Source organism: Acinonyx jubatus, chromosome F2, assembly GCF_027475565.1.
Source record: "Acinonyx jubatus isolate Ajub_Pintada_27869175 chromosome F2, VMU_Ajub_asm_v1.0, whole genome shotgun sequence".
Taxonomy (NCBI): Eukaryota; Metazoa; Chordata; class Mammalia; order Carnivora; family Felidae; genus Acinonyx; species Acinonyx jubatus.
The window spans coordinates 17,287,814-17,307,828 of NC_069394.1; the positions used below are offsets into that span (position 1 = coordinate 17,287,814).

The 20,015-nt window shown below is 45.0% G+C and overlaps 1 long non-coding RNA gene across 11 annotated transcripts; it reads left to right on the forward strand.

Moving 5' to 3' along the window:
- The first annotated feature begins 1 nt into the window (after nt 1).
- Nucleotides 2-19,114, forward strand: LOC113600587 (uncharacterized). Of its 11 annotated transcripts, XR_008292674.1 has the most exons (10): nt 2,137-2,459; nt 2,823-2,888; nt 7,501-7,663; nt 7,871-7,923; nt 8,006-8,071; nt 8,812-11,392; nt 11,632-11,719; nt 12,143-12,231; nt 14,214-14,430; nt 15,847-18,266. It is a non-coding gene; the product is annotated as an uncharacterized LOC113600587 (long non-coding RNA). The 11 variants fall into 11 exon arrangements; XR_008292666.1 differs by adding an exon at nt 2-2,105 and having other exon boundaries at nt 2,408-2,459; nt 8,812-12,231; XR_008292673.1 differs by having other exon boundaries at nt 2,135-2,459; nt 11,632-12,231; nt 15,847-18,267.
- The last annotated feature ends 901 nt before the right edge of the window (nt 19,115-20,015 follow it).

Genomic DNA, 20,015 nt, shown 5'->3' on the forward strand with positions numbered 1-20,015 from the left:
ACTTAAAAGTCTGAGCCCAGTAACGGACTCGGTGGAATTTCTGCGAGGGGAGGAGGGGGAGGCGCGAGCGAGATCATTGAATATTAAGCACGACCCGGCCCGGCGGCCGCGGCCAAACCCTCCTGGTGCAATACCCATTTTCTTTATGAAAAGTTCAAGGTGTCACTGATGAGCTCAACAAACTGTTGATCCTGACCACGTGGAGTGGCAGACGGAGGGACCGCGGGGCGCGGCTGCTGGCCCTGAGCGGGTGGCACCCCAGATCCCCGCGTCCCTCTCGCAGCACGAGGGGTCGTGCTCGGGTGGGGCCGCCACGCGCCCAGGGCGCTGCCTGCGCTTTCTCCCTTCTCCCGGCTCAGGGAAATAATAACTGAAAAAAAAAAAATTTTTTTTTTTTTTTAAAGCGAGACACGTTTTTGCTCCTGGAATAGTAATAAGAGGGCTTGGGGTAGGGAGGGTGAGAAAGAGCCCCCACTTATATAACGACTTGAAATGAGATGACTTTTGCTGGGGAGATTCGGAGATTTGCGCTTGCGCCAGGTCTGAGGTTAGTTAAAGATCCTCAAACTTTTTCCCTTAAGAGCCAATAAACAAACAGACGCCCCGGGAGCTGACTTAAACTCTTGTCGGGCCGCCGTTCGCTGGGATTCTCAGACTCGGAGAAATGCACACCCCTGCGGCGCTCGCAGGGAAGTCCCTCGGAAGCTGGGCGGGTCGCTTTCGGAACTGGGACTCTGGCGTTCCCGGCGGGAAGAGATCCCTAACTGCCGCCCCCTGGCTCCCCTCGGGCGTTTTAGAGTACGGGCGGGCCAAGATCTCGCTGCCCTTCGCTTGCGGCGCGGTACCCGTGAACTTGCGTTCTGGGCGCGGCGTTCCTGCAGCAGTGCTACGCTGAGGAGCCCTAAGGAATTCGGATCCCGGGGACGCTTCGGAATCTCAGCGGGCAACCTGTCGGCGCCGCACATTCCTGCCCGGACGGACCCGGTTCCCCTCCAAGGGCATGTGGACGCGTCAGCCTTTCCCGGCTTGAGCTGGGCGCAGGCGTGCACTAGCAGAACCGGGCCGAGGGATGTTGTCTGGGGTCTACTTCTGACAGTCTGAGCGCAGCGAGAAAACAAAGGGAGCCTGGGGCTGGGAGGCTCTGCGAAGTCCCCGCCCGCCCTGAGGATTAGCAGGCGCGGAGCGTCGGGGCTTCCCGGCCAGCCTCTGCTCCGGGGAATTAGAACGAACTCTAGCGGCGGTTTGCGACGCAGCTCTGGGCGCCAGGACCGCAACAGGTGGCCGTGCGCGGCGGAGTGGCCAGAGGCGAGGACGGGGACTGGAGTGGGGACGGCTGGCCTGGGGGGCTGACTGCGTGGCCAAGGCACTGGGTGACCTTTTGACATTTTCGTTTTCTAGACTGGGGACAAGAAACTGGCTGAACAACGTTTTTCTAGGGTCTCCCCTGGGGCTCCAATTTCTCTAACAGAGCTCCTTGGGTCTCCAGAAGTTTTGACAATAAAAATAGCTCATATGCAAAATTTTCTTACTGGTCTGCACCTGTTTGTTCGGTTATTGCTCATGTGGGGTCTGTCTGTTGGTTTTGTTTTTTTGTTGGTGGTGGTTTTTTGTTTCTTGTTTTTTGTTTTTTTTTAATGACGCAGACAACAAGGCCCTGGCCTGGGAGGGGTCTCTTGTGTGATGCTCACAGACCCAAGAAGCGATGCATCGTATCGCTGATGCAGCTCTTAACGTATTCATTAAGAACTTCTTCGCAGACCATGACCCAGATCGTGTTGCATCTTTCTCAGACTCATTTGATAACTTCTAAGATCCTAATGTATTTGCCATAAACATGAGAATCTAAGAATACTGTTTTATATTTCTTCCCCCAAGGGTGTGCCAGAAGAATACAGGGGGAAAAAAGGACCCCCCTGCCAAATTTAATAATTTTATATTGCTTACCCTTGACTCTTCCAAGTCATTTCGCTCCCCGTGCCCCAAAGTAAGTGCAGCTCTCAGTTTGTTTCCTCGGAAATTATGGAAGCCTTAAGGAAACTGTTCCCATTTTGAGACTGCATCTCCTCTTGATGGTCCATCACTTAGGAGCATTTTCTATAAGTCAAGTTTCCTGTGCCCCTACCTTGTTACCATCTGCTTCTGGCTGGTGAGAGATTAACAGGGTGGGAAGGGGCAGGGTTGAGCCAAGCAGGGTAGTCCTCTGGACTGTCCACCAAGTCCCCCTGTCTACAGGTCACTTCTATGTCATGGACACTGTGGAGGTTTCTGATGTGCTGCTGTCTGCAAATTGTTCAAAGTTTAACATGGACTGAACTTTCACTACCTAAACAAACAGCAGGGAATAAACCAAGGGTGACTTTGCATTAAGTGCTATGATTTCAATTTGCTCTACGCGTAGGTGGAGTAGATGGACCCTTATCTGATATGATTCAGGAGCTTTGGAATCCATGATGGTAAAGGTAATGTTTATGGAGTGCTTTGTCCGCCATATGCCAATTGCTACTTAATCTTTCCAACAACTCTATCGGGCAGCAATTCTTACAATGTTTTGTTTCAGTTCTCTTTAAACTCTTACAATTATTGAGGGCCCCAAATAGCTTTTGCCCATGTGAGCTGTATACCTATTGACGTTTACCGTATTAGAAATTCAATTGAAAAAAATGAAAACAGGGATTTACAGACACACTTTCCGTTAGCCGTCAGAGCAATGACAACCATGACAGGTCATAGAGCCTTGGGAAAACTGTTTATGTGTGAGAGGATGAGAGTGAAAAGGGAAAGTAATATTTTTGCCCTATTATGAAAATGATTTTTGATTTTAGGGACCCCTGAAAGAGCCTTGGGGGCCTCCAGGGTCCTTGGATCACCTTTTGAGAACCACTGTTAAGGTAAGTTACATTATCATGCCCATTTTACAGAGGAGGAAGTCGAGGCTCAGAACTGAGTTCATTAGAGGCCTGAGCCAGAGTTCTTGATTGCATGATTCTACCTTTTGGTAACAATCTGAATTCCTCTCCCCCATCCCCCAGCCTAGAACCGCATCTAGTGTTTCCCAAGACTACTTTCATTAACAGCAATCACATATTGAGGCTCTACTCGGGGCCAGCCCTTCCTATATGCATTAGCTTGTCAAATCCTTAGAACCACCTACCCTGCGTGTATTGTCTCCCTCATCTTACAAATGGCAAAACTGCTGTTCAGAGAGGTTAAGACGCTTCTCCGAAGTCACCCAGCCAATTTGAATTTGGATTCAAATCTTTGTCTAGTGGCTTCAAAACCGAGGAAGGACAAGAGTCCATCATGGTGTTTTATAGATGCCCGGTGGGGAGAAAACAGCTTCTGTTCTTAATTGGGTGAGAACCAGGCCCGGCTGGGAAGTCTTGCAAATTTAGAAATTGCAGGCGGAGAAGAAACCAAAAACATAGCATTATCCCCGAGGGGCCCCTAATCAAACGACAACAAATCCACACTGGTTTATAAACACAAAGGAAAGGTGGCAGAGCAGAAAGACTTGGAATTAAGATGTGAATGGCAGGATCGCCCCTTCCAGCTGTCTGATCCCTAGGTAAATATGTTTTAAATGAATGAAAAAAGCAAGCACAAAATACAGAGAAGTCAGCAAGAAGAAGAAAGCAATTATCAGCAGTCCAAACAGGTACTGGTTATAATTTTGGTATATATCCTTGCACATGTTACATTTATTTAATTTTTCCATTGTAAGATTCAGAAGTGAAAAGTATTAAATATCAATTTACCAACTGTAGCACAGAACAGCCACTACGGACACAACTTCTAAAGAAGCGAGATAGAGGGTGACCTTTTGGAATATTCGGATTGCCTTGCCAAATACCTGCAAGTGGAGGAAAAAAGGAAGCAAGCTAGGCAGATGCTGTTTCCTCACATGTCTGCAACCCCTCACTCCGTGGTTTGATACAAAATGTCTTGTGCTTTGAGATGGAATCCCATATCCTTGGTAGGATCAAAGCTGGGACTTGATGTTTTCAAGTTTATAGCAGGAGCTTGACTTAGCAGAAATCTGAACCTGCCCGGAGTGTAGAACAGAGAGTTTACAAAGTCAGGAGAACTCAGAGCTTGCTAGTTCTCCGACTTCACAGTCTGGCTTGGTCCTTGCAGCATTCCTGTAAGGTACGCACGGTGGATGCTACCATCTATGTCTTACAGAGAAGGTCGCTGAAGCTACTGAGGTTGCAATGATGGTATACAGTGTGTAGTAGTTTTCAAGTTCTCAGACTAGATTCAGAACCACGATTTGATACCAGGTCTTCTAACTGCAAGGCTAATGCTATTTCTGTGCCCCTTTTCACCATTTGCTATTGTATCAAAAGGGGACCAAAGTATGGCCCTATCAGACTCTCTTTTGCAATATCCTGGAAGAGAATTATCACCTGGCAAGGTCTTTGTTATCATATGCTATTTTATATGTGCTTATTCATTTGCTTGTTGTCTCTCCACTATAACGTAAGGTTTCTGTAAGCAGGTACTTTGTTTCATTCACTATCATATTCCAGTGCTTAAAAGCCTGCCTGGGGCATTGTACATAGGTGCACAATAAGTGATTGTGAAATGAATGAATGAAGTGGTGTTCTTGTCAGGGCTCATCCAGTAATAGGGAGCCAATTCTGTTCAAGACTGTACACATTTTCTGGGGCACTTGGGTGGCTCAGTCAGTTAAGTGTCTGACTCTTGATCTCAGCCAGGGTCATGATCTCACCGCTCGTGAGTTTGAGCCCTGCATCGGACTCTGCACTGACGGTGCTGAACCTTCTTGGGATTTTCTCTCTCCCTCTCTCTCTCTCTCTCTCGCAAAATAAATAAATAAACTTTAAAAAAGAGAGAGACTGTATACATTTTCTGTTTACCGAGAATGATCTTTGCTAAGCACTTCATTTCCTGTGGTCCAGGCTTCTATTTCTATGGGGTGCCTGGGCTTTGAGTCTGATGGGGAAGAACATCACTGGTCCCTCCTCCTTTGGATTCTCAGCCTGCAGAGCATTAGCTCGGCATCGGCCTTAGGGATCTGTTTCTTCAACCAGCTCATTTCACAGGCGGGAAAACTGAGGCTCTCAGTTGGTGACAGTGCCACGACCAGAACGTGGGTCTCCTAACTTCTGGCTTATATTGATCCCCATGCAGATTTGCTCATAAGCAACAAAGCCCCAAGCTTGCCCCTGAGAAACAGAACTGTGTCTTCTGTCAGTATGCAACGGAGCTAAAAAAGATGTGCATAGCCAAGTATGGTGGGGGGGGGGGGGAGGAAACACCTGTTGCAAAGATGTGGTAGGAGGCAGATGGCAAGACACAGTCACATGGGCCCAAGACTCGGTCTTTGAAGTGGGGATCATAATGCCTGCTGGCTTACCTTCATAACATTTTTGTGAGCTTCCAATGAGACAACGTGTGTGAATGTTCCTATTTATTCTTTATAATGAGCTTATATGTGCATCCTGATGTATACATTGTCAAGTTAGTTATTTGGCTATAGCATAGAGGCTCTGGGGTTTGAATTCCAGCCCCGGTGTTCATTTAACTTCTCTAAATGTTAGTATCCTTATCTGTGAATACTAAATGGGGATGATGATTATACCTGACTCCCAGGGAGGTTGAGATAATTCATGTAAAGTATTGAGCTTTAGTGCTTGACCCATGGTGAGTGCTCAGTAAATGTTACCTATTATTATCATTTCTCATGTGAAAATAATACATATTAATCATTGAAAATGTCAAAAATTCACATAAATAAAATATTTGTTGCAAGAATGCATAGCGAAAATGAATACATTAGAGAAATGGATAGATAGCACTCAATTTTACAACCGCGAAAAAAGCACAATGAACATTTTGCTATATATGTATGCCTACATTAAATTAAAAAATTGTCTACTTTGTTTCACACACTGTTTTTAGGACCTGGGATACACAGCTTATATTGGATCCAGATGATAAGTAAATAGGTAATACAACAGGTAGTGATAAATTCCATGAACATGAATAAAGCTTGGTAAAAGGATAGAAAGAAATAGCCTCTTTGTCGAGCTGATATTTGGATGAGTGATGAAGGGAATCTGGTGGGAGAGAAATACAAACATATTTTAAGTGTCCCTGTGTATAGTGAACCCTCTATAGTGAAGGTGGCCCTTATATAAGGACTATTTTTTCTTGTTGTTAAGAATTTTTTTAAGTTTATTTATTTTGAGAAAGAGAGAGAGAGTGCACGTGCAGGGGAGGGGCAGAGAGAGAGAGGGGGAGAGAGAGAATCCCAAGCAGGCTCTGCACTATCAGTTCAGAGCTGACCTGAGGCTTGATCTCACGAACCGTGAGATCATTACCCGAGCTGAAATCAAGAGTCAGACGCTTAACCAACTGAGCCACCCAGCCACCCGTTGTCATTAAGAATTTAAATACCTTTTTTATATGCTACATTTAATGGGATCATAATACTGTTGTTCACTGCAAGGTTGAATGACAAAAACAGCATTGACTAGTCAGGACAGGCTAAAATATGCTGCAGTAACTAATAACCCCCTGAGATCCGTAACTTAAAACCGCTGTATTTCTTGCTTTTGCTACTTGTCCGTGAAGGGTTAGCAAGGAGACTCTGACCATCACAGTCACTCAGGGACTCCAGCTAACAAAGCAGTCAACACATGCATCAGACTTTGCCAATCATTCTAGAAGAGGAAAACGATCTTGTACAGACAATTAAACGTTCAGCCAGGAAGTAATATATCACTTTTACTTATTACTTACTGGTTGGAACTAGTCACAAAGTTACCCACATGGAGACATAGAAGTGTTATGTGCCAGGAGATGGGGGGGGATCTAGAAATATTTGTACTAAAATCATAGCACTAATGACTACAAACAATAACGGCAATTCACATTTAGTGATCATTCACTATGTGTTGAATCTTTTCCATGTCTCATCACAACAAACCCATATTTTATCTCCTACAGTTAGAGAAACTGAGACTTACAGAGGGTAGTTAAGTCGTCCAAATTTTAAGTGGTGAATTTGGGCTTTAAGCTTAACTCTGTCTGCTTCCAGGGTATAGACTCTCAAAACACTGTCCTCAAACCCCATTGAATTTAACTGGTCCAGTACTGTTGAATATTAGGTAATTTCATCCCCCCCACCCCCTCGCCAATGGACAACATTGTGTTGAGTCATCCATGATTACTTCCTTAAGGTAAATCCCTAGATAGATATTTGCTGGGTTCAAATATACACATAATTTTAGACTGACAACCTTTGCAAAAAGTGAGAGCTTTAGGAGGTGTGGTACAGTCTTCTAAGTTGGCCTCCATCAATCCTTTCCCTCCCTGTATGAAAACTACTTCACCATTAAGATGTGGAGTTTATGTCCCCTTCCCTCGACTCTGGACTAGTCCTGTGATTGCTTGGAATGAATGTAAATGATATTCTGGGACATCTGAGCCCAGGCCTTAAGAGACTGGTAGTTTCTGTTTCCTTCCTCTTAGAATCCTGCCATCATTCTGTGAGAAGCCCAAACTTCATGGAGAGGCCACATGGAAGAAAACCAGGGTTCAGGGGACAACAGCTCCAGCTGATTGCTGGCTAACACCCAGTCAGACTACAGCCACATGAGTCATCTTGGATGCTGTAGACGAATTGGCCTTCCAGGTGACAACACCCCTGGCTGATGTCACACAGAGCAAAAGAACTACCCAGTGTAACCCAGTCAGCCCACAGAATTGTGAGAGATAATAGCAAAATGGTAGACATTCAGCATTACTAAGTTTTGGGGTGGTTAATTACACGGCATTAGATAACTAAAATGGGAAGTATTTTCTACATATCTTCATTTGCACATATATCTGAATATTCCAGATCCACTTCCAACTGATCTCTGCAGGAAGAAGCATTCTGAGATCATAGAGAAGGTCAGGACAAGACACTGGGTGCTTGCGCTGGCCAACCTGAGTCAAAACCTTTTCCTAATATGAATTGTTTCTCTCAAAACAGCTGGATTCAGCCTAAAAACTGCCCCTGCCCACAGGTCCCAGATACTAAGCAGATGAATGCCTTCAGGTAATTTTTACCAAACGCAGATACTCAGTAAGTGCTGGAGTCAAGTCCTTTTTGGTGTTGCCCAAACTGAGGTTTCCTTCTTCAGAGATGCACACCAGGAGATCCAAGTGCCTACCATGTATGAGGCACCTAGAAGAGTCTTTCATTTTGTTTTATCTAATCATTACCACCTTCTGAGAGGGTGCGTCATCTCCTCAAGGAGGAAACTGAGGCACAAAGAGGTTTATGATTCATTCACGGGTCGTCCAGCTAATAAGTTAGAAGTGGGACTTGTACCCAAGTTAGACTGACCGCAAATCCTGCCTGCTCCCTCTTACACCTGTGTCCCAAATTAACTCATTCATAAACCACCTTCACAATTTTTGCCCCAGCAGCATACGTACATCTGCAGTATTATTTATATAACATTTTAAATTTATATTGGATCACATTTGAAATGTAAACATACTTATGTGATAATGATAATAATAATAATAATAATAATAATAATAATAATAAAGCTTTTTATCCCAGTGGAAAAAAATCCAATACTGATTGTAGCAAATGAAAGGAACAGTAAAAGTAATCTATGGGGAGACACAGTGCTATTAATCTAGCTAGATACTGTTATTTGCAGAAGGTAGAACCCGAGGATAAAGGTGTTAGGTGTTAAAGACTGACTCCCTGCAAAGCGAGAAGTTCTTTTGGGGCTAATTAAAAGGATGGAAAGAGAATGGGAAAGCAGTAGATCTCTCTCTCAGTCAGAGCCATTTACTGCTGTGTCCGTGCATCATCTGAAACCATCCCATGCGCCACACGTGTTACCAGCACTGCACGTCTCATACCCCGCTGACACCTGTCTGCCTCTCATGGATCCATCGGTTAGTATCGTTCCCTCTGAGAGCATAAGGTTAGTTTGAGGAACTCGAAATGTGGTAGACGCCAACTAACTCATTTTCTTGGCTCCCGTATCTGCCCTCATTATCCCTGCTGTCACCGAAAACACGGAGCTTGCTAGGTCTTTTCCCCACTTACAATCTGGCCGTTGCTTCCCATTTCTCTAGGATGGCACGGGTCATCTTGCCAGTCTAGCTTTCTAGCCCAGTCTTCTTTCTCCCTTCTTCTAACCTTGTCCTCTTAAGACTCAGCATCGCTGGGTTCCTGGTCACTGCCTAAATTTGCTAGTCTTTTCCATCCTTGTACATGGAACACCCTCTACCTGGAATGCCTTCACGCTTCCTATGCTGCAAGACTCAAATCAAACGTCATTTCCTTTGGGGAGCCTTCTACTCCTCCCAGGAGAGTGAAACCTGCCTCTTCTGAAGTCCTACAGAATATTGCATTTTCCTTGAATTAGAATTGCTGCCTTGCAATCCAGTCCCTTCTTTGTATTTACCATGGCCACTTGGCTGTGAGTCCCTCAGGGATGGGTAATTTGCCAGGCATCCCTGTCCTCGTGCCTTACCTAACATGGAGTTTGTGGTAGGTAGAACTCTGAGATGGCCCCAGGATCCCTCACCCCTGGTTATTCTAACACTAAGCTAGGCACTACTGTGAAAAGGTATTGCAAATGTAACTAAATCCTCAGATCAGTTGACCTTAAAATCCGGAGATTATGAAGATTATCTGGATAGGCTTGATCTAATCATGTGAGCCCTTTAAAAGCAGACAGATTTTTCTGGCTGGTTGAAGAAGAAGTCGGAGACATTCAAAGCAGGAGAGGGATTTCACACAGGGGAAGTTCTCCGTGGCTGCAATGGAGCGTCCCATGTAGCAAGGACCTGGGGGCCACCTCTAGGAGCTGAGCGCAGGCCCTGGCTGATAGTTAACAAGACAATGGGGACCTTAGTCCTACAGCCACAAGGAAATGAATTCTGCCAAGAGCCACGGAGCTCAGAAGAGCACCCTGGGACCCAGACCAGGCCTGAAGCTCTGGCTGACACCTCTTTTTTGCCCAGTGAGACCCCAAGCAGAAAAGTCAGTGGTTCCATGTCTAGACTCCTGCCCTACATGTTGTGCAGTGATGAATTTGTGCTGTTCTACACTGCTCAGTGTCTGGTAATTCCTCACACGCCAATAGAAGACTGATAAAGATGGATGCTGGGTAAATGCTGAATGAATAAATGCATGGGAACATGTACTTTTCGTGGTCACAGAGGACAGTGGAGGGGATGCCTCTCCCCACTCCTAGTTCCCCTGAGGAGGGAGGGGTTGTCGGTAAAACCTCCTGCCTTCTGCTTCTGCCTTTCAGTCTCTGGGAGAGTTTGGCCCAGCTTCACACTTCCTCCCCTGAGAGCACGGGTCTCCTTTGTTCTGGTCTTAGCACGGGTGGGGGCACTCCTCACAACACTCCCTTCCTCTTTGTGGGTATGTCAGCCTCATTCTGGGTGCTGGAGACGCAGCCCACACAACCAGCAGACTACGGTAGTCTGCTCCGGCTGTCATACCTGAGCACCACAGATGGGGGTGGAGGGCTTAAAAAACAAACATTCATTTCTCCCAGTTCTGCAGACTAGGAGCCCAAGACCAAGGTGCCAGCAAGGTGGATTTCATTCTGAGGCTGCTTTCTTTCTTTCTTTCTTTTTCTTTCTTTCTTTCTTTCTCTCTCTTTCTAAGTTTTTTTAATGTTCATTTTTGAGAGAGAGAGAGAGAGAGAGAGAGAGACAGAGCACGAGCAGGGGAGGGGCAGAGAGACAGGGAGTCACAGAATCTGAAGCAGACTCCAGGCTCCGAGCTGTCAGCACAGATCCTGACATGGGGCTCGAACTCACGACCTGAGCCCAAGTCGGACGCATAACGGACTGAGCCACCCAGGCATCCCTCTAAGGCATGTTTCTTTGGCTTGTGGATAGTTGCTATCTCATTGTGTGCTCACATGACTTGTTTGTGTGCACACGTTGGGGTGGGCCTACCCTCATCACAAGAGTCTTTATGAGAGGGCAGCAAAGGGTTGGAGCCAGAGGAGATGTGACAATGGATGAGTAAGGTCGGAGTCTTTTAGCTACGAGCCAGGGAATGCAGGCAGCCTGTGGAAAGAGGAAGAGGCAAGAAAATGGATTCCCCCTGGAGCCTCCACAAAGGAATGTAGACCTGCGGACCCCTTGCTTTCAGCCTTCTGACCTCCTGATCTCCACATCTGTAACAATACATTTGTGCTGTTCGAAGCTACTAAATTTGTGGTAGTTTCTCACAGCGGCAGTAGGAAACGGATACAGGTGGTTTAGAAGGTGTTGTTGGGTGCGAGTAGCCTTACAGGTGGAGCCCGGGGGGTGTGGATCTGTGCGGAGGCATGATGGATGACAGATCCCCAGAAGATGGCAGTCTGCACAGGAGATGCTGAAGGTAGGAAGGTGCTCCTCCCCTACCCCGCGCTCACCCCACATTGATATCAGACTTTTTGTAAGTTTCCCAAAACTTGGGCCATCTCCCCAGGGAAAGTAGGAAGGGGCAGGAGCTGAATTGCCTGAGATTATTTCTACCACGTTGGCTGAACGGGAGCTCAAAATACAAATGAAATTGCATTAGAGAAATTAAAGAAACTTGTGAGTTGAGATTTCTGATTTATAACTGACATTTTCCAGCACAGTGGGTATGTCTATCTCGTGGTCACCTGGACATACAGACACCAGGACCTGCATTTGTGTGTGGTCTTTTAAGAATTGATTGAAGGTAAGAACATTAGACTATTGGGTGGTTTTTAAAAATTAAAACTTTTTATTTTGAAATAGGTTAAGATTCCCAAGAAGGTGCAAAGATAGTATAGGAAGATCTCATGGAATCTTCCCCCAGCTTCCCCCAACGATCCTAGTACATTTTCCAAAAGGAAGCAGTTGATGTTGGTACAGTGCTAGTATAGGCATTATTTGGATTTCACTAGGTTTTTCTTATGCACTCTTAACATTTTTTTTTTTGTTCTATGAAATTTGAAGTTTATTTTTTTATATTGTAGTTATTTCTTTAAGATTTTGTATTTTGAGATAATTATAGATTCGTAAGCAGAGGGTCCCCCATTTGCCCTTTTACATCTATACCCACTTCGCTTCCTTGGCAACCATCACTCTACTCACCATTGCTATAATTTTGTCATTTCAGGAATCTTATCTCAATGGAAGCATACTGTATGTGACCTTTTAGGACTGGGGTTTTTTCTGCTCAGAATAATTCTCTGGAGATTCAAACGGGTTGTTGCATGTACTAATAATTTGGTTTTATTCTTTTCTTTTCTTTTTTCTTTTTTAAAATTTACATCCAAATTAGCATATAGTGCAACAATGATTTCAGGAATAGATTCCTTAGTGCCCCTTCCCCATTTAGCCCATCCCCCCTCCCACAACCCCTCCAGTAACCCTCAGTTTGCTCTTCACATTTATGAGTCTCTTCTCTTTTGTCCCCCCTCCCTTATGCTCATCTGTTTTGTCTCTTAAAGTCCTTATATGAGTGAAGTCATATGATTTTTGTCTTTCTCTGACTAATTTCACTTACTATAATACCCTCCAGTTCCATCCACGTAGTTGCAAATGGCAAGATTTCATTCTTTTTGATTGCCGAGTAATACTCCAGAGTATATATATATACCACATTTTCTTTATCCATTCATCCATCGATGGACATTTGGGCTCTTCCCATACTTTGGCTATTGTGGATAGTGGTGCCATAGACATGGGGGTGCATGTGTTCCTTCGAAACAGCACACCTGTATCCTGTGGATAAATGGCTAGTAGTGCAATTGCTGGGTCGTAGGGTAGTTCTATTTTTAGTTTTTTGAGGGACCTCCATACTGTTTTCCAGAGTGGCTGCACCAGCTTGCATTCCCAGGTTTTATTCTTGAGTAGTATTCTTTGATATGAATGCGTTTCAGTTTATTTAACCATTTACATGTTGAAGGACATCTGGGTCTTTTCTAGTTTCTGGCTATTACGAATAAAGATGCTATAAACATTTGTATACAGGTTTTGGTATAAACCTAAGACTTCATTCATCTGGGATAAATGCCCAGGAGTGAGATTGGTGGGTCATATGATCAGTGCACTTTTAGTTTAGCTTTTTTTTTCAACTTTTTTTTTTTTTTTTTAATTTTGGGACAGAGAGAGACAGAGCATGAACGGGGGAGGGGCAGAGAGAGAGGGAGACACAGAATCGGAAACAGGCTCCAGGCTCCGAGCCATCAGCCCAGAGCCTGACGCGGGGCTCGAACTCACGGACCGCGAGATCGTGACCTGGCTGAAGTCGGACACTTAACCGACTGCGCCACCCAGGCGCCCCTAGTTTAGCTTTTTAAAGAATATTTTATTTATTTATTTTAATGTTTATTTATTTTTGAGAGGTGGGGGAGGGGCAGAGAGAGAGGGAGACACAGAATCCAAACCAGGCTCCAGGCTCCGAGCTGTCAGCACGCTTGAGGCAGGGTTTGAACTCAAAGAACCACGAGATCATGACCTGAACTGAAGTCGAATGCTTAACCCACTGAGCCACCCAGGCGCCCCAGTGCACTTTTGGTTTTGTAAGAAACTGCCAAACTGGTTTCTCGAGTGGCTATATCATGTTATAATTCGACCAGCAATGTATGAGTGACCCAGCGTTTCTGCATATTCACCCACATTTGGTGTTGCAAACATTTTTTATTTTAGCATTTCTAATAGGCGTATAGTGGTATCTCATTGTGGCTTTAATCTGCATTTCCCTAATGGCTAATGATACTGAACATCTTTTGATGCACTTACTTGCCATCTGTGAATGTCAAATTCATTTCACTTCGGTGAAATGTCTCATTGTGTCTCTTGCCCGTTTCCTAATTGGATTGTATGTTTTTACACTTTTGAGTTTTGAGAAGTCTTTATATACCCTCAATAGCACTCCTTTGTTGGGTATATGGTTTGCAAATATTTTCTCCCACTCTCTAGCTTGTTTTTTTATACTTTGACATGGTCTTTCACAGAGCAAAAATTTTAATTTTGATGAAGTTCTATATTTAAATTTTTTTTTTTTTTTTTTTTTTTTTTTTTTTTTTTTTTAGTTTTCTAGTATTTGGAGATTTTTCTGTTATCTCACTGTAATTGATTTCTAGTTTTTGTGGTTGGAATCTTCTGCTTCCCCTTCCCTGTGACAGGGTGATGCTGTTTTTAATTGAGGTATAGTTGACACACAATGTTACATTCATTTCAAGGTACAGCACAGTGATTGGATGACTCTATACATTTTGGTATGCTCACCACATTGACACAGTTACTTTTTAATGAAAGAGTAGGGTTCATCTCCTTTGGAGCCCTTGTGAAGAGAACTTCCCCACACCCCGCATAATAATTGCAGAGCTCCAGGGATTCAGCACAACTGGGGATAAAGCAGCCCGCCCTTCTCTGACCTGCTCCTGGGCTGTGACTTTGGTAAGTGCCAGGATGGGTGACTGCCCCCACAGCAGGCCAGACTTCCCGCCAACAGCTGGATGACTCCCGGGAGGGCTGGGCAGGCGCGTCCCATCTGGAGGTCCAAGCATAAGACTCTAAATTCACTGCTGCATCTTCAAACACTTGGAATTGTGTCTGGATCTGGCATATAGACTTTCAATAAATGTTTGTTGAATGAATAACTCCACAGTTGTATTAATTGAACTCTAAATTTTATGAGGCAGGGACCGTTTCTGTCATATTGGATCTCCAAGACTTACTGCAGTACCGGGCACATAGTATGTGATCAGTAAATATCTAATGAACTGAGCTCCTTCTGGGATACTTCTGAATTCCTTGCTGTGGCCTTGGAGTTAGGAGCAGGGTTCAGAGTCAGGCAGTCCTGTGTGTAAATACTGACGCAGACGTTTTCTCTCTGATGTTCATGTGGTAAGGACAACTTTGACGCTCTGTTTCCTTTGTGCACAATAGGGCTAACAATATCCACCAATTTACTTCAACCCACAGGTTGTTGAGAGGGTTAGATTGAAGGCACATTGCACTTAATAAATGGCAGTTAGAATTATTATTCTTGGTGGTGGTATGTCTAATTTCTGTTTCTTATGCAGATAATCATACCCATACCACTCAGTTGGGTTTTAAGTGGTGATAGGTCAGGAAGAGCTGGACAGGGCCTGAGCTATGTATCCAGGCAGTGGTCCTTTGTCTAGAGCCCATAGGATGGTGACGTGGGTGCTTTGAGAGTTACCTGCAGGTTGTAAAAAAGCCCATTGGAAATCCTAATCCATCCCTGATAAGACTGAATTGTGTGTGTGTGTGTGTGTGTGTGTGTGTGTGTGTGTGTGTGCATGTGCGCCTGCTCACTCACTCATGTGCATATTGGGGAGGGGGGAGGGTTGGCATTACATGCTGATAAGCAAGGATCAATGGCCACATATGACTTCAAGAAAACACTGAGGTGGTCATTACATAATAAATGCTATCTGGTAGACAAAATATTTTAATCCCTGGGAGTTGTGAGGGGAAGTAACAAAAGGGGCCTAAATGTTACTCCTAAATGACCCATAGTCTTCTCCTCTCCCTGACAGCTGGAAAAGAGAGGTAATGAGGCATAGTGGTTAAGTATGGGAGCTCTTGACCCAGATGTCTGGGAATGGAATCCTGACCCCTCCACTTACTAGTTTTGCTGCCTTGGGCAAGTTCCCCTTGTGTTTCTTTGTCCTCATCTGTGAAATGGAGACAATGGTGGTAGTGACAATGTAATTAATGGTACTCATGAGGATTAAATGAAACGAGTCACGTGAAGAGCTTGCAGCCACACTGGGGCATGGTGGGTGCCTAATACGTGGTACCTACCATTACTGGATAATCCCAGTTGTTTTACCTTTTTCACAGCTGTTACCCAGCCAACGTTCTGGCTTCTCTCTCAACACCACTGTGTTCTCCTGCCTCAAGCTGGTTGTGGGCACAGACGTGAACCCAGCACTTGCCTGGGGTCTGCCGTGACAGTGTAAAAGGAGGATGACTTCAGCCCCAGGAATACTTCCTGATGACCACTGGCTTCTATTTATACAGCCCAATGCTGGGCTTGCCCAGAGGATGCCCACATTACATATCTGTGATGCCATCAGCTTGTCGGTCAGCCGGAATCTGGAATCATCCTCTGCTGTTCTCAAGTGCCCTCTAATTACAACATGTCGGAGCTGATAACCAAACCTCAAAAGCTTCTCAAGTCTTACAGATAGATGTAGTCACAACCGTGTCCAATGTAGCAAATATGGTAAAGCCCAATACTTGTGAGCCCTTGCTAGTTTCCAAAAATTGTCTACAGACTCTCTCTGTCTCTCCCTTTTCTCTGTTATCTCTTGCTCAGACTCTACAAGGGCCTCCTAACCAGTCTTGCTCTTTGTATCTTTGGGCATCTTTTATCTATTCTCTAGAGCAGGGGTTGGCAAATTTTTTCCATAGGGGGCCAGATAGCAAATACCTTAGGCTTTGCAGGCCACAAGTCTCTGTTTCAACCCCTGAATTATCCTATTACAGCATAGTAACAGCCTTAGATGATACATAAATGAATGTGAGCGGCTTTGTCTCAATAAAACTTTATTTATGGCTGCTGAAATGTAAATTTCATAAGATTTTCACGCATCAGGAAATATTCTCCTTTTTCTTCTTCTTCTTTTTTTTTTTAAGCCAATGTTAAAATGTGAAAAGCATTTTTTGCTTCTGGACAGCACGAAAATAGGAGGCGGGCTGGATTTGGTCCAGGGGCCACTGTTTGCCCAGCGTCCCTCTAGAAGGATTTTTTAGAAATGCTCTACAACGGCTGTTATGGCGGCTGCTGCTGCGAAGCCATCTGCTGAGTGTGTACAAGGCACCAGGCGCCGAGCTAAGAGCTCCCCTGGGATGCACTTGAACCTCACACACAGTACCAGAGGCACTGTTTGCCTCCTTATTGAGAAGCATGGGGCTGCCCCAGGGCACCCAGCCAGAAAGAGAGAGAGCCAGAACTTGAAGCTGGTTGTCTGAGCCTACACCCTTCCCTGCCATGCCACACTGCCTTGGGTAGGACCGCAGTGGTTTCCCGCTGCACCTGGAACATACCCGTGGCCCTTGCCATGGTTTCTGGAAGCTCAGGATGTTTTCATTCCCCCATGCCTCCAGCCCTTCCCCCAGAGCTCGCTGCTCCCAGCCATTTTGATTGTCTTTTGGTTCCTTGCACTCTCCAAGTTTATTTCTGGCTCAGACCTCTCACCTGCAATGCCCCTCCCTCCTCTGTTGGCTAAGCAGATGCCTGTGGGTCTGAGCTTAAGTGTCCCTGTCTCAGAAAGGCCTTCTGTAACCCCAGCGGGATTCTGTCTCGCAGAGCCGCTGCAGTATTTATGACAACAGGCGACTGCACAAGTCTGTATTGATTTCATGGCCTTCCCCCCGCCCCCCACTAGACTGTAACCCCATGATGCAGGAGGGGGGAAGCCAGCCTTGTTAATATACAGTATGAGCTCAGGGCCTGACCCAGAGTAGGTGCTCTACAAATATCTGGAGAGTGAATAATAACCAAATACACTTTGCCTCTTAATCTTTTTGATCATCCCTAGGAAGTAGTTATCACATCCCCCCCCCCCCCCGCCTTATAATTGAGGAAACCTGGATTCAGAAACATCAAGCAGCTTTTCCAAGGTGACAGGAACAATGATCAAATTCAAGGTCTCTGATGTCATGTCCAGTGACTTTATTGATGTGCCGTGAACCTTCCCTTATGGTTATTCATGTTTTTACAGATAAATTAATTTTGGCAAAGGTGCCTAAATTCAGAAGGTACATAATGGTACAGAGCAAAAAGTCCTTGTCCCACCTCTGCCTCCGAGCCACCTAGAGCCCTTTCTGAAAGCAACTGATGGCTCCAGTTTGTTACGTACCCATTTAGAGGCCATCTATGCATATACAGGAAAACATCTGCAGTTACCCTTCTTCCTCCCCATGGTTCACATAGTGGCAACATAACATACATGCTGTTATTACTTTTCTTCCTTAGCATTGTGTTGTACATTCTCATCTCCTACGTATTCCTACAAATCACTTCCATATCCCTGCAGATAGAGCTTTACTCTTAAATTTATTTTAGGCAGCAGAGTAGTTCATCATATGCACATTCCCCAATTTATTTAACCATTCCCCAATGACAGACATTTGGGCTACTCCCACATTTGTGCTGTGACAAACAATGAATAACTCTGTAAATATGTCAATTCACACATGTGCAAGTATGTCTGAAGGATGAAATTCTAGAAGCGGAGCTGCGGAGATAAAGGGCATGCTACATTTATTTATTTATTTTTTAAGTCTGTCTTTTCAGAAAGCATGACGCATCATTTCTGAGACCGACACTGACCACGTCAATTGGACCATGGTAATGCCAGGTCAATGTCTAGAGAGAAGCTGGTAGAGGAGAGCTGCTTTCCTAGGGGGATCTGAGAGTCAGGCAAGTGCATTCTCCTCCCAGCCCCAACACTCTCCCTCCATCCTGGCTCTTCAATTAACTCTCGCTCCTCTGGATTCAGTCTTTGAAAGACAGGCAGCATCATATGGAAGAATCAGCCTGGGATCCAAGATCGAACGTATGTCAAATAACGTACCCACTATGCAGTTTATGAGCTGTATGACCTAGGGAAAGTTACTTAGCCCTTTGAGCCTCAGTGTCCTCACCTACAAAATGGGGCTAATAATTCTACCCAACTCACAGGGTAGTTGTGAGGACTGAATAAACTAACCCATGCAGCATAGTAAACACAGTACACGCAAGCTATTTATGATTATTATGATCATTCACTTTGACGTCATAGAACCTCAAATGACAGATGTTGGCTAGACATAAAAGGGTTAAAGCAACGGTCTGGGAGTCTGTGGGTCTGGGAGGGGGAAGGAAATGGCGCAAGGCAATCGTGGTCCCAGCAGACAAGGAGTCAGGCTCAGGCCATGCGGTGCCAGGGCCAAGGTGAGAGGGTGACATAACATCTCCAGAGATAACCTTTGTCTGTTTCCTTGCTTGGCTGGAGCCACCTTGGTTAATAGTTAAGGAGTGGCGCCTGAGTTGTGGTGGGTGTAGAAGGCCTCCCTGCATACTCGAGTCTAAACGTTGCCAAATTAAAAACATCCTCTCGAAGTGAAGGCCCTTAAGGTTGTCTCTGCTGGAACAGCTGTGCAGAGTGTGATCAGGAGGTGACGCCCTCCCTGCCTGGGAGACCTCTTGACATCTACTGGGAATTTGATTATTCTTATTCTTATTCTTATTCTTATTCTTATTCTTATTCTTATTTTTATTCTTTTCTTATTCTCAAGTTGGTTAACATACCGTGTAGTCTTGGCTTCAGGAGTAGAACCCAATGATTTGCCTCTTACCTACAACACCCAGTGCTTATCCCGAAAAGTTCCCTCCTTAAGGCCCGTCACCCATTTATCCCACCGTCTACCCCCCCCATCAACCTTCTGTTCGTTCTCTGTATTTAAGAGTCTCTTATGGTTTGCCTCCCTCTCTGTTTTTATCTTATTTTTCCTTCCCTTCCCCTATGTTCATCTGTTAAGTTTCTCAAGTTCTACATATGAATGAAATCATAGATCTGTCTTTTTCTGACTTATTTCACTTAGCATAATACCCTCCAGTTCCATCCATGTTGTTGCAAATGGCAAGATTTCGGTGTTTTTCATTGCTGCCTAGTATTCCACATCTTCTTTATCCATTCATCAGTCGATGGACATTTGGGCTCTTTCCATACTTTGGCTATTGCTGATAGCGCTGCTATAAACATTGGGGTGCACGTTCCCTTTCAAATCAGCAGTTTTGTATCCTTTGGATAAATACCTAGAAGCGCAATTGCTGGGTTGTAGGGTAGTCTTGCTTTTAATTTTTTGAGGAAACTCCACACCGTTTTCCAGAGGGAATGCACCAGTTTTCACTCTCACCAACAGTGCAAGAGAGTTTTCAGGGAACCCCATTTTTGCTATTTTTATTGCTGCTGTTGCCCCTCCCCACCCATTACCCACCCCCACTCCCCCCCCCCCCAAGC